Genomic DNA, 20263 nt, shown 5'->3' on the forward strand with positions numbered 1-20263 from the left:
AAACACAAAAATTGCTTCGGAATGAAATACCAAAGGCACAATGCCGACTTAAGTACAAGATAACTGACTCATTTTACTGTCTATGATTTGAACCATTCCTGTGACACTAGTTATAGATTCCGATGCTTCACTTCAGGTTTACTGAATCCCTCTGACTTTCTTATTGACGATGAAACACAGAAATTGCATCGGAATCAAATATAAAAGGCACAATGCCGACTTAAGTACAAGAAAACTGACTCTTCTTACTGTCTATGTTTTGAACCATTCCTGTGACACTAGTTATAGATTCCGATGCTTCACTTCAGGTTTACTGTAACCCTCTGACCTTCTTATTGACGATGAAACGCAGAAATTGCATCGGAATTAAATACAAAAGGCACAATGCCGACTTTAGTACAAGAAAACTGACTCTTCTAACTGTCTATGTTTTGTACCATTCCCGTGACACTAGTTATTGATTCCGATGCTTCACTTCAGGTTTACAGTATCCCTCTGACCTTCTTATTGACGATGAAACACAGAAATTGCATCGCAATTAAATACAAAAGGCACAATGCCGACTTATGTACAAGAAAACTGACTCTTCTTACTGTCTATATTTTGAACCATGCCTGTGACACTAGGTATAGATTCCGATGCTTCACTTCAGGTTTACTGTATCCCTCTGACCATCTTATTGACGATGAAACACAGAAATTGCATCGGAATGAAATACAAAAGGCACAATGCCGAATTAAGTACAAGGAACCTGACTCTTCTTACTGTCTATGTTTTGAACCATTCGTGTGACACTAGTTATAGATTCCGATGCTTTAATCCACGATTACTGTGTCCCTCTAACCGTCTTATTGACGATGAATCACAGAAATTGCTTCGGAATTACATACAAAAGGCACAATGATGACTTAAGTACAAGCAAACTGACTCTTCTTACTGTCTATGTTTTGACCCATTCCTGTGACACTAGATATAGATTCCGATGCTTCACTTCAGGGTTACTGTACCCCTTTGACCTTCTTATTGACGAAGAAACACAGAAAATGCATCGGAATTAAATACAAAAAGTTCAATGCAGACTTAAGTACAAGAAAACTGACTCTTCTTACTGTCTATGTTTTGAACCATTCCTGTGACACTTGTCATGGATTCCGATGCTGCACTTCAGGTTTACTGTATCCCTCTGACCGTCTTATTGACGATGAAACACAAAAATTGCTTCGGAATGAAATACAAAAGGCACAATGCCGACTTAAGTACAAGAAACCTGACTCTTCTTACTATCTATGTTTTGAACCATTCCTGTGACACTAGATATAGATTCCGATGCCTCACTTCAGGGTTACTGTATCCCTCTGACCTTATTATTGACGAAGAAACACAGAAAATGCATCGGAATTAAATACAAAAAGCACAATGCAGACTTAAGTACAAGAAAACTGACTCTTCCTACTCTCTGTGTACTGAACCAATCCTGTGACACTTGTTATAGATTCCGATGCTTCACTTCAGGTTTACTGTATCCCTCTGACCTTCGTATTGACGATGAACACAGAAATTGCATCGGAATTAAATACAAAAGGCACAAAGCCGTCTTAAGTACAAGAAAACTGACTCTTCTTACTGTCTAAGATTTGAACCATTCCTGTAACACTAGTTATAGATTCCGATGTTTTACTTTAGGTTTTCTGTATCCCTCTAACCTTCTTATAGACGATGAAACACAGAAATTGCATCGGAATTAAATACAAAAGGCACAATGCCGACTTAAGTACATGAAAACTGACTCTTCTTACTGCCTATGTCTTAAACCATTCATGTGACACTCGTTATAGTTTCCGATGCTTTACTTCGGGTTTACTGTATCCCTCTGACCGTCTTATTGCCGATGAAACACAAAAATTGCTTCCGAATGAAATGCAAAAGGCACAATGCCGACTTAAGTACAGGAAAACTGACTCTTCTTACTGTCTATGATTTGAACCATTCCTGTGACACTAGTTATAGATTCCGATGCTTCACTTCAGGTTTACTGTATCCCTCTGACTTTCTTATTGACGAAGAAACACAGAAAATGCATCGGAATTAAATACAAAAAGCACAATGCAGTTTTAAGTACAAGAAAACTGACTCTTCTTACTCTCTATGTTTTGAACCATTCCTGTGATACTAGTTATAGATTCCGATGCTTCACTTCAGGTTTACTGTATCCCTCTGACCTTCGTATTGACGATGAACACAGAAATTGCATCGGAATTAAATACAAAAGGCACAATGCCGTCTTAAGTACAAGAAAACTGACTCTTCTTACTGTCTAAGATTTGAACCATTCCTGTAACACTAGTTATAGATTCCGATGTTTTACTTTAGGTTTTCTGTATCCCTCTAACCTTCTTATAGACGATGAAACACAGAAATTGCATCGGAATTAAATACAAAAGGCACAATGCCGACTTAAGTACATGAAAACTGACTCTTCTTACTGTCTATGTCTTGAACCATTCCTGTGACACTAGTTATAGATTCCGATGCTTCACTTCAGGTTTACTGAAGCCCTCTGACCTTCTTATTGACGATGAAACACAGAAATTGCATCGGAATTAAATATAAAAGGCACAATGCCGACTTAAGTACAGGAAAACTGACTCTTCTTACTGTCTATGATTTGAACCATTCCTGTGACACTAGTTATAGATTCCGATGCTTCACTTCAGGTTTACTGTATCCCTCTGACTTTCTTATTGACGATGAAACACAGAAATTGCATCGGAATTAAATACAAAAGGCTCAATGCCGACTTTAGTACAAGAAAACTGACTCTTCTTACTGTCTATGTTTTGAACCATTCCTGTGTCACTAGTTATAGATTCTGATGCTTCACTTCAGGTTTACTGTATCCCTCTGACCTTTTTATTGACGATGAAACACTGTTATTGCATCGGAATTAAATAGAAAAGGCACATTTGAGGACTTAAGTACAAGAAAACTGACTCTTCTTACTGTCTATGTTTTGAACCATTCCTGTGACACTAGTTATAGATTCCGATGCTTCACTTCAGGTTTACTGTATCCCTCTGACCTCCATATTGCCGTTGAAACACAGAAATTGCATCTGAAATAAATACAAAGGGCACAATGCCGATTGCAGTACAAGAAAACTGACTCTTTTTACTGTCTATGTTTTGAACCATGCCTGTGACACTAGTTATAGATTCCGATGATTCACTTCAGGTTTACTGTATCCCTCTGTCCTTCTTATTGACGTTGAAACACAGAAATTGCACCGGAGTTAAATACAAAAGGCACAATGCCGACTTAAGTACAAGAAAACTGACTCTTCTTACTGTCTATGTTTTGAACCATTCCTGTGACACTAGTTATAGATTCCGATGCTTCACTTCAGGTTTACTGTATCCCTCTGACCTTCATATTGACGATGAAACACAGAAATTGCATCGGAATCATATACAAAAGGCACAATGCTGATTTAAATACAAGAAATCTGACTCTTCTTACTGTCTATGTTTTGAACCATTCATGTGACACTAATTATAGATTCCGATGCTTCACTTCAGGTTTACTGTATCCCTCTGACCTTCTTATAGACGATGAAACACAGAAATTGCATCGGAATTAAATACAAAATGCACAATGCCGACTTAAGTACTAGAAAACTGTCTCTTCTTACTGTCCATGTTTTGAACCGTTCCTGTGACACTAGTTATAGATTCCGATGCTTCACTTTAGGTTTACTGTATCCCTCTGACCTGCTTATTGACGATGAAACACAGAAATTGCATCGGAATTAAATACAAAAGGCACAATGCCGCCTTAAGTACAAGAAAACTGACTCTTCTTACTGTTTATGTTTTGAACCTTTCCTGAGACACTAGTAATAGGTTCCGATGCTTCACTTCAGGTTCACTGTATCCCTCTGACATTCTTATTGACGATGAAATACAGAAATTGCATCGGAATTAAATACAAAATGCACAATGCCGACTTAAGTACTAGAAAACTGTCTCTTCTTACTGTCCATGTTTTGAACCGTTCCTGTGACACTAGTTATAGATTCCGATGCTTCACTTTAGGTTTACTGTATCCCTCTGACCTGCTTATTGACGATGAAACACAGAAATTGCATCGGAATTAAATACAAAAGGCACAATGCCGCCTTAAGTACAAGAAAACTGACTCTTCTTACTGTTTATGTTTTGAACCTTTCCTGAGACACTAGTAATAGGTTCCGATGCTTCACTTCAGGTTCACTGTATCCCTCTGACATTCTTATTGACGATGAAATACAGAAATTGCATCGGATTAAATACAAAAGGCACAATGCCGACTTAAGTACAAGAAAACTGACTCTTCTTACTGGCTATGTTTTGAACCATTCCTGTGACACTAGTCAAGAATCCGATGCATCACTTCAGGTTCACTATATCCCTCTGACCTTCTTATTGACGATGATACACTGAAATTGCAATGGAATTAAATACAAAAGACACAACGCCGACTTAAGTACAAGAAAACTGACTCTTCTTACTGTCTATGTTTGGACCATTCCTGTTACACTAGTTATAGATTCCGATGCTTCACTTCAGGTTTACTGTATGTCTCTGACCTTCTTATTGACGATGAAACACAGAAATTGCATCGGATTTATATACAAAAGGCACAATGCCGACTTGAGTACAGGAAAACTGACTTTTCATAGTGTCTATGTTTTGAACCATTTCTGTGACACTAGTTATAGATTCCGATGCTTCACTTCAGGTTTACTGTATCCCTCTGACCTTCTTATTGACGACGAAACACAGAAATTGCATCGGAATTAAATACAAAAGGTACAATGCCGACTTAAGTTCAAGAAAACTGACTCTTCTTACTGTCTATGTTTTGAACCATTCCTGTGACACTAGTTATAGATTCCGATGCTTCACTTCAGGTTTACTGTATCCCTCTGACCTTCTTATTGACGATGAAACGCAGAAATTGCATCGGAATTAAATACAAAAGGCACAATGCCGACTTTAGTACAAGAAAACTGACTCTTCTAACTGTCTATGTTTTGTACCATTCCCGTGACACTAGTTATTGATTCCGATGCTTCACTTCAGGTTTACTGAATCCCTCTGACTTTCTTATTGACGATGAAACACAGAAATTGCATCGGAATCAAATATAAAAGGCACAATGCCGACTTAAGTACAAGAAAACTGACTCTTCTTACTGTCTATGTTTTGAACCATTCCTGTGACACTAGTTATAGATTCCGATGCTTCACTTCAGGTTTACTGTATCCCTCTGACCTTCTTATTGACGATGAAACGCAGAAATTGCATCGGAATTAAATACAAAAGGCACAATGCCGACTTTAGTACAAGAAAACTGACTCTTCTAACTGTCTATGTTTTGTACCATTCCCGTGACACTAGTTATTGATTCCGATGCTTCACTTCAGGTTTACAGTATCCCTCTGACCTTCTTATTGACGATGAAACACAGAAATTGCATCGCAATTAAATACAAAAGGCACAATGCCGACTTATGTACAAGAAAACTGACTCTTCTTACTGTCTATATTTTGAACCTTGCCTGTGACACTAGGTATAGATTCCGATGCTTCACTTCAGGTTTACTGTATCCCTCTGACCATCTTATTGACGATGAAACACAGAAATTGCATCGGAATGAAATACAAAAGGCACAATGCCGACTTAAGTACAAGGAACCTGACTCTTCTTACTGTCTATGTTTTGAACCATTCGTGTGACACTAGTTATAGATTCCGATGCTTTAATCCACGATTACTGTGTCCCTCTAACCGTCTTATTGACGATGAATCACAGAAATTGCTTCGGAATTACATACAAAAGGCACAATGATGACTTAAGTACAAGCAAACTGACTCTTCTTACTGTCTATGTTTTGACCCATTCCTGTGACACTAGATATAGATTCCGATGCTTCACTTCAGGGTTACTGTACCCCTTTGACCTTCTTATTGACGAAGAAACACAGAAAATGCATCGGAATTAAATACAAAAAGTTCAATGCAGACTTAAGTACAAGAAAACTGACTCTTCTTACTGTCTATGTTTTGAACCATTCCTGTGACACTTGTCATGGATTCCGATGCTGCACTTCAGGTTTACTGTATCCCTCTGACCTTCTTATTGACGATGAACACAGAATCTGCATCGGAATTAAATACAAAAGGCACAATGCCGACTTAAGTACAAGAAAACTGACTCATCTTACTGTCTAAGTTTTGAACCATTCCTGTGACACTAGTTATAGATTCCGATGCTTCACTTCAGGTTTTCTGCATCACTCTGACCTTCTTATAGACGATGAAACACAGTAATTGCATCGGAATGAAATACAAAAGGCACAATGCCGACTTAAGTACATGAAAACAGACTCTTCTTACTGCCTATGTCTTAAACCATTCATGTGACACTCGTTATAGATTCCGATGCTTTACTTCGGGTTTACTGTATCCCTCTGACCGTCTTATTGACGATGAAACACAAAAATTGCTTCGGAATGAAATACAAAAGGCACAATGCCGACTTAAGTACAAGAAACCTGACTCTTCTTACTATCTATGTTTTGAACCATTCCTGTGACACTAGATATAGATTCCGATGCCTCACTTCAGGGTTACTGTATCCCTCTGACCTTATTATTGACGAAGAAACACAGAAAATGCATCGGAATTAAATACAAAAAGCACAATGCAGACTTAAGTACAAGAAAACTGACTCTTCCTACTCTCTATGTACTGAACCATTCCTGTGACACTTGTTATAGATTCCGATGCTTCACTTCAGGTTTACTGTATCCCTCTGACCTTCGTATTGACGATGAACACTGAAATTGCATCGGAATTAAATAGAGAAGGCACAATGCCGACTTACGTACAAGAAAACTGACTCTTCTAACTGTCTATGTTTGTACCATTCCTGTGACACTAGTTATTGATTCCGATGCTTCACTTCAGGTTTACAGTATCCCTCTGACCTTCTTATTGACGATGAAACACAGAAATTGCATCGGAATTAAATACAAAAGGCACAATGCCGACTTAAGTACATGAAAACTGACTCTTCTTACTGCCTATGTCTTAAACCATTCATGTGACACTCGTTATAGATTCCGATGCTTTACTTCGGGTTTACTGAATCCCTCTGACCGTCTTATTGACGATGAAACACAAAAATTGCTTCGGAATGAAATACAAAAGGCACAATGCCGACTTAAGTACAAGATAACTGACTCATTTTACTGTCTATGTTTTGAACCATTCCTGTGACACTAGTTATAGATTCCGATGCTTCACTTCAGGTTTACTGAATCCCTCTGACTTTCTTATTGACGATGAAACACAGACATTGCATCGGAATCAAATATAAAAGGCACAATGGCGACTTAAGTACAAGAAAACTGACTCTTCTTACTGTCTATGTTTTGAACCATTCCTGTGACACTAGTTATAGATTCCGATGCTTCACTTCAGGTTTACTGTATCCCTCTGACCTTCTTATTGACGATGAAACGCAGAAATTGCATCGGAATTAAATACAAAAGGCACAATGCCGACTTTAGTACAAGAAAACTGACTCTTCTAACTGTCTATGTTTTGTACCATTCCCGTGACACTAGTTATTGATTCCGATGCTTCACTTCAGGTTTACAGTATCCCTCTGACCTTCTTATTGACGATGAAACACAGAAATTGCATCGCAATTAAATACAAAAGGCACAATGCCGACTTATGTACAAGAAAACTGACTCTTCTTACTGTCTATATTTTGAACCATGCCTGTGACACTAGGTATAGATTCCGATGCTTCACTTCAGGTTTACTGTATCCCTCTAACCATCTTATTGACGATGAAACACAGAAATTGCATCGGAATGAAATACAAAAGGCACAATGCCGACTTAAGTACAAGGAACCTGACTCTTCTTACTGTCTATGTTTTGAACCATTCGTGTGACACTAGTTATAGATTCCGATGCTTTAATCCACGATTACTGTGTCCCTCTAACCGTCTTACTGACGATGAATCACAGAAATTGCTTCGGAATTACATACAAAAGGCACAATGATGACTTAAGTACAAGCAAACTGACTCTTCTTACTGTCTATGTTTTGACCCATTCCTGTCACACTAGATATAGATTCCGATGCTTCACTTCAGGGTTACTGTACCCCTTTGACCTTCTTATTGACGAAGAAACACAGAAAATGCATCGGAATTAAATACAAAAAGTTCAATGCAGACTTAAGTACAAGAAAACTGACTCTTCTTACTGTCTATGTTTTGAACCATTCCTGTGACACTTGTCATGGATTCCGATGCTGCACTTCAGGTTTACTGTATCCCTCTGACCTTCTTATTGACGATGAACACAGAATCTGCATCGGAATTAAATACAAAAGGCACAATGCCGACTTAAGTACAAGAAAACTGACTCATCTTACTGTCTAAGTTTTGAACCATTCCTGTGACACTAGTTATAGATTCCGATGCTTCACTTCAGGTTTTCTGCATCACTCTGACCTTCTTATAGACGATGAAACACAGAAATTGCATCGGAATGAAATACAAAAGGCACAATGCCGACTTAAGTACATGAAAACTGACTCTTCTTACTGCCTATGTCTTAAACCATTCATGTGACAATCGTTATAGATTCCGATGCTTTACTTCGGGTTTACTGTATCCCTCTGACCGTCTTATTGACGATGAAACACAAAAATTGCTTCGGAATGAAATACAAAAGGCACAATGCCGACTTAAGTACAAGAAACCTGACTCTTCTTACTATCTATGTTTTGAACCATTCCTGTGACACTAGATATAGATTCCGATGCCTCACTTCAGGGTTACTGTATCCCTCTGACCTTATTATTGACGAAGAAACACAGAAAATGCATCGGAATTAAATACAAAAAGCACAATGCAGACTTAAGTACAAGAAAACCTACTCTTCCTACTCTCTGTGTACTGAACCAATCCTGTGACACTTGTTATAGATTCCGATGCTTCACTTCAGGTTTACTGTATCCCTCTGACCTTCGTATTGACGATGAACACAGAAATTGCATCGGAATTAAATACAAAAGGCACAATGCCGTCTTAAGTACAAGAAAACTGACTCTTCTTACTGTCTAAGATTTGAACCATTCCTGTAACACTAGTTATAGATTCCGATGTTTTACTTTAGGTTTTCTGTATCCCTCTAACCTTCTTATAGACGATGAAACACAGAAATTGCATCGGAATTAAATACAAAATGCACAATGCCGACTTAAGTACATGAAAACTGACTCTTCTTACTGCCGATGTCTTAAACCATTCATGTGACACTCGTTATAGTTTCCGATGCTTTACTTCGGGTTTACTGTATCCCTCTGACCGTCTTATTGCCGATGAAACACAAAAATTGCTTCGGAATGAAATGCAAAAGGCACAATGCCGACTTAAGTACAGGAAAACTGACTCTTCTTACTGTCTATGATTTGAACCATTCCTGTGACACTAGTTATAGATTCCGATGCTTCACTTCAGGTTTACTGTATCCCTCTGACTTTCTTATTGACGAAGAAACACAGAAAATGCATCGGAATTAAATACAAAAAGCACAATGCAGTTTTAAGTACAAGAAAACTGACTCTTCTTACTCTCTATGTTTTGAACCATTCCTGTGACACATGTCATAGATTCCGATGCTTCACTTCAGGTTTACTGTATCCCTCTGACCTTCGTATTGACGATGAACACAGAAATTGCATCGGAATTAAATACAAAAGGCACAATGCCGTCTTAAGTACAAGAAAACTGACTCTTCTTACTGTCTAAGATTTGAACCATTCCTGTAACACTAGTTATAGATTCCGATGTTTTACTTTAGGTTTTCTGTATCCCTCTAACCTTCTTATAGACGATGAAACACAGATATTGCATCGGAATTAAATACAAAAGGCACAATGCCGACTTAAGTACATGAAAACTGACTCTTCTTACTGTCTATGTCTTGAACCATTCCTGTGACACTAGTTATAGATTCCGATGCTTCACTTCAGGTTTACTGAATCCCTCTGACCTTCTTGTTGACGATGAAACACAGAAATTGCATCGGAATTAAATATAAAAGGCACAATGCCGACTTAAGTACAGGAAAACTGACTCTTCTTACTGTCTATGATATGAACCATTCCTGTGACACTAGTTATAGATTCCGATGCTTCACTTCAGGTTTACTGTATCCCTCTGACTTTCTTATTGACGATGAAACACAGAAATTGCATCGGAATTAAATACAAAAGGCTCAATGCCGACTTTAGTACAAGAAAACTGACTCTTCTTACTGTCTATGTTTTGAACCATTCCTGTGTCACTAGTTATAGATTCTGATGCTTCACTTCAGGTTTACTGTATCCCTCTGACCTTTTTATTGACGATGAAACACTGTTATTGCATCGGAATTAAATAGAAAAGGCACATTTGAGGACTTAAGTACAAGAAAACTGACTCTTCTTACTGTCTATGTTTTGAACCATTCCTGTGACACTAGTTATAGATTCCGATGCTTCACTTCAGGTTTACTGTATCCCTCTGACCTCCATATTGACGTTGAAACACAGAAATTGCATCTGAAATAAATACAAAGGGCACAATGCCGATTTCAGTACAAGAAAACTGACTCTTTTTACTGTCTATGTTTTGAACCATGCCTGTGACACTAGTTATAGATTCCGATGATTCACTTCAGGTTTACTGTATCCCTCTGTCCTTCTTATTGACGTTGAAACACAGAAATTGCACCGGAGTTAAATACAAAAGGCACAATGCCGACTTAAGTACAAGAAAACTGACTCTTCTTACTGTCTATGTTTTGAACCATTCCTGTGACACTAGTTATAGATTCCGATGCTTCACTTCAGGTTTACTGTATCCCTCTGACCTTCATATTGACGATGAAACACAGAAATTGCATCGGAATTAAATACAAAAGGCACAATGCCGACTTAAGTACAAGGAACCTGACTCTTCTTACTGTCTATGTTTTGAACCATTCGTGTGACACTAGTTATAGATTCCGATGCTTTAATCCACGATTACTGTGTCCCTCTAACCGTCTTACTGACGATGAATCACAGAAATTGCTTCGGAATTACATACAAAAGGCACAATGATGACTTAAGTACAAGCAAACTGACTCTTCTTACTGTCTATGTTTTGACCCATTCCTGTGACACTAGATATAGATTCCGATGCTTCACTTCAGGGTTACTGTACCCCTTTGACCTTCTTATTGACGAAGAAACACAGAAAATGCATCGGAATTAAATACAAAAAGTTCAATGCAGACTTAAGTACAAGAAAACTGACTCTTCTTACTGTCTATGTTTTGAACCATTCCTGTGACACTTGTCATGGATTCCGATGCTGCACTTCAGGTTTACTGTATCCCTCTGACCTTCTTATTGACGATGAACACAGAATCTGCATCGGAATTAAATACAAAAGGCACAATGCCGACTTAAGTACAAGAAAACTGACTCATCTTACTGTCTAAGTTTTGAACCATTCCTGTGACACTAGTTATAGATTCCGATGCTTCACTTCAGGTTTTCTGCATCACTTCGACCTTCTTATAGACGATGAAACACAGAAATTGCATCGGAATGAAATACAAAAGGCACAATGCCGACTTAAGTACATGAAAACTGACTCTTCTTACTGCCTATGTCTTAAACCATTCATGTGACAATCATTATAGATTCCGATGCTTTACTTCGGGTTTACTGTATCCCTCTGACCGTCTTATTGACGATGAAACACAAAAATTGCTTCGGAATGAAATACAAAAGGCACAATGCCGACTTAAGTACAAGAAACCTGACTCTTCTTACTATCTATGTTTTGAACCATTCCTGTGACACTAGATATAGATTCCGATGCCTCACTTCAGGGTTACTGTATCCCTCTGACCTTATTATTGACGAAGAAACACAGAAAATGCATCGGAATTAAATACAAAAAGCACAATGCAGACTTAAGTACAAGAAAACTGACTCTTCCTACTCTCTGTGTACTGAACCAATCCTGTGACACTTGTTATAGATTCCGATGCTTCACTTCAGGTTTACTGTATCCCTCTGACCTTCGTATTGACGATGAACACAGAAATTGCATCGGAATTAAATACAAAAGGCACAATGCCGTCTTAAGTACAAGAAAACTGACTCTTCTTACTGTCTAAGATTTGAACCATTCCTGTAACACTAGTTATAGATTCCGATGTTTTACTTTAGGTTTTCTGTATCCCTCTAACCTTCTTATAGACGATGAAACACAGAAATTGCATCGGAATTAAATACAAAAGGCACAATGCCGACTTAAGTACATGAAAACTGACTCTTCTTACTGCCGATGTCTTAAACCATTCATGTGACACTCGTTATAGTTTCCGATGCTTTACTTCGGGTTTACTGTATCCCTCTGACCGTCTTATTGCCGATGAAACACAAAAATTGCTTCGGAATGAAATGCAAAAGGCACAATGCCGACTTAAGTACAGGAAAACTGACTCTTCTTACTGTCTATGATTTGAACCATTCCTGTGACACTAGTTATAGATTCCGATGCTTCACTTCAGGTTTACTGTATCCCTCTGACTTTCTTATTGACGAAGAAACACAGAAAATGCATCGGAATTAAATACAAAAAGCACAATGCAGTTTTAAGTACAAGAAAACTGACTCTTCTTACTCTCTATGTTTTGAACCATTCCTGTGACACATGTCATAGATTCCGATGCTTCACTTCAGGTTTACTGTATCCCTCTGACCTTCGTATTGACGATGAACATAGAAATTGCATGGGAATTAAATACAAAAGGCACAATGCCGTCTTAAGTACAAGAAAACTGACTCTTCTTACTGTCTAAGATTTGAACCATTCCTGTAACACTAGTTATAGATTCCGATGTTTTACTTTAGGTTTTCTGTATCCCTCTAACCTTCTTATAGTCGATGAAACACAGATATTGCATCGGAATTAAATACAAAAGGCACAATGCCGACTTAAGTACATGAAAACTGACTCTTCTTACTGTCTATGTCTTGAACCATTCCTGTGACACTAGTTATAGATTCCGATGCTTCACTTCAGGTTTACTGAATCCCTCTGACCTTCTTGTTGACGATGAAACACAGAAATTGCATCGGAATTAAATATAAAAGGCACAATGCCGACTTAAGTACAGGAAAACTGACTCTTCTTACTGTCTATGATTTGAACCATTCCTGTGACACTAGTTATAGATTCCGATGCTTCACTTCAGGTTTACTGTATCCCTCTGACTTTCTTATTGACGATGAAACACAGAAATTGCATCGGAATTAAATACAAAAGGCTCAATGCCGACTTTAGTACAAGAAAACTGACTCTTCTTACTGTCTATGTTTTGAACCATTCCTGTGTCACTAGTTATAGATTCTGATGCTTCACTTCAGGTTTACTGTATCCCTCTGACCTTTTTATTGACGATGAAACACTGTTATTGCATCGGAATTAAATAGAAAAGGCACATTTGAGGACTTAAGTACAAGAAAACTGACTCTTCTTACTGTCTATGTTTTGAACCATTCCTGTGACACTAGTTATAGATTCCGATGCTTCACTTCAGGTTTACTGTATCCCTCTGACCTCCATATTGACGTTGAAACACAGAAATTGCATCTGAAATAAATACAAAGGGCACAATGCCGATTTCAGTACAAGAAAACTGACTCTTTTTACTGTCTATGTTTTGAACCATGCCTGTGACACTAGTTATAGATTCCGATGATTCACTTCAGGTTTACTGTATCCCTCTGTCCTTCTTATTGACGTTGAAACACAGAAATTGCATCGGAATCATATACAAAAGGCACAATGCTGATTTAAATACAAGAAATCTGACTCTTCTTACTGTCTATGTTTTGAACCATTCATGTGACACTAATTATAAATTCCGATGCTTCACTTCAGGTTTACTGTATCCCTCTGACCTTCTTATAGACGATGAAACACAGAAATTGCATCGGAATTAAATACAAAATGCACAATGCCGACTTAAGTACTAGAAAACTGTCTCTTCTTACTGTCCATGTTTTGAACCGTTCCTGTGACACTAGTTATAGATTCCGATGCTTCACTTTAGGTTTACTGTATCCCTCTGACCTGCTTATTGACGATGAAACACAGAAATTGCATCGGAATTAAATACAAAAGGCACAATGCCGCCTTAAGTACAAGAAAATTGACTCTTCTTACTGTTTATGTTTTGAACCTTTCCTGAGACACTAGTAATAGGTTCCGATGCTTCACTTCAGGTTCACTGTATCCCTCTGACATTCTTATTGACGATGAAATACAGAAATTGCATCGGAATTAAATACAAAAGGCACAATGCCGACTTAAGTACAAAGAAAACTGACTCTTCTTACTGTATATGTTTAAACCATTCATGTGACACTAGTTATAGATTCCGATGTTCACTGCAGGTTAACTGTAACCCTCTGACCTTCTTATTGACGATGAAACACAGAAATTGCATCGGATTAAATACAAAAGGCACAATGCCGACTTAAGTACAAGAAAACTGACTCTTCTTACTGGCTATGTTTTGAACCATTCCTGTGACACTAGTCAAGAATCCGATGCATCACTTCAGGTTCACTATATCCCTCTGACCTTCTTATTGACGATGATACACTGAAATTGCAATGGAATTAAATACAAAAGACACAACGCCGACTTAAGTACAAGAAAACTGACTCTTCTTACTGTCTATGTTTGGACCATTCCTGTTACACTAGTTATAGATTCCGATGCTTCACTTCAGGTTTACTGTATGTCTCTGACCTTCTTATTGACGATGAAACACAGAAATTGCATCGGATTTATATACAAAAGGCACAATGCCGACTTGAGTACAGGAAAACTGACTTTTCATAGTGTCTATGTTTTGAACCATTTCTGTGACACTAGTTATAGATTCCGATGCTTCACTTCAGGTTTACTGTATCCCTCTGACCTTCTTATTGACGATGAAACACAGAAATTGCATCGGAATTAAATACAAAAGGTACAATGCCGACTTAAGTTCAAGAAAACTGACTCTTCTTACTGTCTATATTTTGAACCATTAATGTGACACTCGTTATAGATTCCGATGCTTTCCTTCAGGTTTACTGTATCCCTCTGACTTTCTTAATGACGATGAAACACAGAAATTGCTTCGGAATTAAATACAAAATGCACAATAACGACTTAAGTACAAGATAACTGACCCTTCTTACTGTCTGTGTTTTGAACCATTCCTGTGACACTAGTTATAGATTCCAATGCTTCACTTCAGGTTTACTGTATCCCTCTGACCTTCTTATTGACGATGAAACACAGAAATTGCATCGGAATTAAATATAAAAGGCACAATGCCGACTTAAGTACAAGAAAACTGACTCTTCTTACTGTCTATGTTTTGAACCATTCCTGTGACACTGGTTATAGATTCCGATGCTTCACTTCAGGTTTACTGCATCCCTCTGACCTTCTTATTGACGATGAAACATAGAAATTGCATCGGAATTAAATTGAGAAGGCACAGTGCCGACTTAAGTACAAGAAAACTGTCTCTTCTAACTGTCTATGTTTTGTACCATTCTTTTGACACTAGTTATAGATTCCGATGCTTCACTTCAGGTTTACAGTATCCCTATGACCTTCTTATTGACGATGAAACACAGAAATTGCATCGGAATTAAATACAAAAGGCACAATGCCGACTTAAGTACAAGAAAACTGAATCATCTTACTGTGTATGTTTTGAAACATGCCAGTGACACTAGGTACAGATTCCGATGCTTCACTTCAGGTTTACTCTATCCCTCTGACCTTCTTGTTGACGATGAAACACAGAAATTTCTTCGGAATTAAATACAAAAGGCACAATGCCGACTTAAGTACAAGAAACCTGACTCTTCTTACTGTCTATGTTTTGAACCAATCCTGTGACACTAGTTATAGATTCCGATGCCTCACTTCAGGATTACTGTATCCCTGTGACCTTCTTATTGACGATGAAACACAGAAAATGCATCGGAATTAAATCTAAAAGGCGCAATACCGACTCAAGTACTAGAAAACTGACTCTTCTTATTGTCTATGTATTGAACCATTCATGTGACACTAGTTATAGAATCTGATGCTTTACTTGGGGTTTACTGTATCCCTCTGACCTTCTTATTGACGATGAAACGCAGAAATTGCTTCGGAATTAAATACAAAAGGCACAATGATGACTTAAGTACAAGTAAAGTGACTCTTCTTACTGTCTATGTTTTGAATCATTCCTGTGACATTAGATATAGATTCCGATGCTTCACTTCAGGGTTACTGTATCCCTCTGACCTTCTTATTGACGAAGAAACACAGAAAAGGCATCGGAATTAAATACAAAAAGCACAATGCAGTCTTAAGTACAAGAAAACTGACTCTTCCTACTGTCTTTGTTCTGAACCATTCCTGTGACACTTGTTATAGATTCCGATGCTTCACTTCAGGTTTACTGTATCCCTCTGACGTTCGTATTTACGATGAACACAGAAATTGCATCGGAACTAAAAACAAAAGGCACAATGCGGACTTAAGTACAAGAAAACTGACTCTTCTTACTGTCTAAGTTTTGAACCATTCCTGTGACACTAGTTATAGATTCCGATGCTTCACTTCAGGTTTTCTGCATCACACTGACCTTCTTATAGACGATGAAACACAGAAATTGCATCGGAATTAAATACAAAAGGCACTATGCCGACTTAAGTACATGAAAACTGACTCTTCATACTGCCTATGTCTTAAACCATTCATGTGACACTCGTTATAGATTCCGATGCTTTACTTCGGGTTTACTGTATCCCTCTGACCGTCTTATTGACGATGAAACACAAAAATTGCTTCGGAATGAAATACAAAAGGCACAATGCCGACTTAAGTACAAGAAACCTGACTCTTCTTACTGTCTATGTTTTGAACCATTCCTGTGACACTAGATACAGATTCCGATGCCTCACTTCAGGGTTACTGTATCCCTCTGAAATTCTTATTGACGAAGGAACACAGAAAATGCATCGGAATTAAATACAAAAAGCACAATGCAGACTTAAGTACAAGAAAACTGACTCTTCCTACTCTCTATGTACTGAACCATTCCTGTGACACTTGTTATAGATTCCGATGCTTCACTTCAGGTTTACTGTATCCCTCTGACCTTCGTATTGACGATGAACACTGAAATTGCATCGGAATTAAATAGAGAAGGCACAATGCCGACTTACGTACAAGAAAACTGACTCTTCTAACTGTCTATGTTTTGTACCATTCCTGTGACACTAGTTATTGATTCCGATGCTTCACTTCAGGTTTACAGTATCCCTCTGACCTTCTTATTGACGATGAAACACAGAAATTGCATCGGAATTAAATACAAAAGGCACAATGCCGACTTAAGTACATGAAAACTGACTCTTCTTACTGCCTATGTCTTAAACCATTCATGTGACACTCGTTATAGATTCCGATGCTTTACTTCGGGTTTACTGAATCCCTCTGACCGTCTTATTGACGATGAAACACAAAAATTGCTTCGGAATGAAATACAAAAAGCACAATGCCGACTTAAGTACAAGATAACTGACTCATTTTACTGTCTATGTTTTGAACCATTCCTGTGACACTAGTTATAGATTCCGATGCTTCACTTCAGGTTTACTGAATCCCTCTGACTTTCTTATTGACGATGAAACACAGAAATTGCATCGGAATCAAATATAAAAGGCACAATGCCGACTTAAGTACAAGAAAACTGACTCTTCTTACTGTCTATGTTTTGAACCATTCCTGTGACACTAGTTATAGATTCCGATGCTTCACTTCAGGTTTACTGTATCCCTCTGACCTTCTTATTGACGATGAAACGCAGAAATTGCATCGGAATTAAATACAAAAGGCACAATGCCGACTTTAGTACAAGAAAACTGACTCTTCTAACTGTCTATGTTTTGTACCATTCCCGTGACACTAGTTATTGATTCCGATGCTTCACTTCAGGTTTACAGTATCCCTCTGACCTTCTTATTGACGATGAAACACAGAAATTGCATCGCAATTAAATACAAAAGGCACAATGCCGACTTATGTACAAGAAAACTGACTCTTCTTACTGTCTATGTTTTGACCCATTCCTGTGACACTAGATATAGATTCCGATGCTTCACTTCAGGGTTACTGTACCCCTTTGACCTTCTTATTGACGAAGAAACACAGAAAATGCATCGGAATTAAATACAAAAAGTTCAATGCTGACTTAAGTACAAGAAAACTGACTCTTCTTACTGTCTATGTTTTGAACCATTCCTGTGACACTTGTCATGGATTCCGATGCTGCACTTCAGGTTTACTGTATCCCTCTGACCTTCTTATTGACGATGAACACAGAATCTGCATCGGAATTAAATACAAAAGGCACAATGCCGACTTAAGTACAAGAAAACTGACTCATCTTACTGTCTAAGTTTTGAACCATTCCTGTGACACTAGTTATAGATTCCGATGCTTCACTTCAGGTTTTCTGCATCACTCTGACCTTCTTATAGACGATGAAACACAGAAATTGCATCGGAATGAAATACAAAAGGCACAATGCCGACTTAAGTACATGAAAACTGACTCTTCTTACTGCCTATGTCTTAAACCATTCATGTGACACTCGTTATAGATTCCGATGCTTTACTTCGGGTTTACTGTATCCCTCTGACCGTCTTATTGACGATGAAACACAAAAATTGCTTCGGAATGAAATACAAAAGGCACAATGCCGACTTAAGTACAAGAAACCTGACTCTTCTTACTATCTATGTTTTGAACCATTCCTGTGACACTAGATATAGATTCCGATGCCTCACTTCAGGGTTACTGTATCCCTCTGACCTTATTATTGACGAAGAAACACAGAAAATGCATCGGAATTAAATACAAAAAGCACAATGCAGACTTAAGTACAAGAAAACTGACTCTTCCTACTCTCTGTGTACTGAACCAATCCTGTGACACTTGTTATAGATTCCGATGCTTCACTTCAGGTTTACTGTATCCCTCTGACCTTCGTATTGACGATGAACACAGAAATTGCATCGGAATTAAATACAAAAGGCACAATGCCGTCTTAAGTACAAGAAAACTGACTCTTCTTACTGTCTAAGATTTGAACCATTCCTGTAACACTAGTTATAGATTCCGATGTTTTACTTTAGGTTTTCTGTATCCCTCTAACCTTCTTATAGACGATGAAACACAGAAATTGCATCGGAATTAAATACAAAAGGCACAATGCCGACTTAAGTACATGAAAACTGACTCTTCTTACTGCCTATGTCTTAAACCATTCATGTGACACTCGTTATAGTTTCCGATGCTTTACTTCGGGTTTACTGTATCCCTCTGACCGTCTTATTGCCGATGAAACACAAAAATTGCTTCGGAATGAAATGCAAAAGGCACAATGCCGACTTAAGTACAAGATAACTGACTCATTTTACTGTCTATGTTTTGAACCACTCCTGTGACACTAGTTATAGATTCCGATGCTTCACTTCAGGTTTACTGAATCCCTCTGACCTTCTTATTGACGATGAAACACAGAAATTGCAACGGAATCAAATATAAAAGGCACAATGCCGACTTAAGTACAAGAAAACTGACTGTTCTTACTGTCTATGTTTTGAACCATTCCTGTGACACTAGTTATAGATTCCGATGCTTCACTTCAGGTTTACTGTATCCCTCTGACCTTCTTATTGACGATGAAACACAGAAATTGCATCGGAATTAAATACAAAAGGCACAATGCCGACTATAGTACTAGAAAACTGACTCTTCTTGCTGTCTCTGTTTTGAACCATTCCTGTGACACTAGTTATAGGTTCCGGTGCTTCACTTCAGGTTTACTGTATCCCTCTGACCTTCTTATTGACGATGAAACATTGAAATTGCATCGGAATTAAATAGAGAAGGCACAATGCCGACTTACGTACAAGAAAACTGACTCTTCTAACTGTCTATGTTTTGTACCATTCCTGTGACACTAGTTATTGATTCCGATGCTTCACTTCAGTTTTACAGTATCCCTCTGACCT

This window comes from Schistocerca americana, chromosome 3 (genome assembly GCF_021461395.2).
Source record: "Schistocerca americana isolate TAMUIC-IGC-003095 chromosome 3, iqSchAmer2.1, whole genome shotgun sequence".
Taxonomy (NCBI): Eukaryota; Metazoa; Arthropoda; class Insecta; order Orthoptera; family Acrididae; genus Schistocerca; species Schistocerca americana.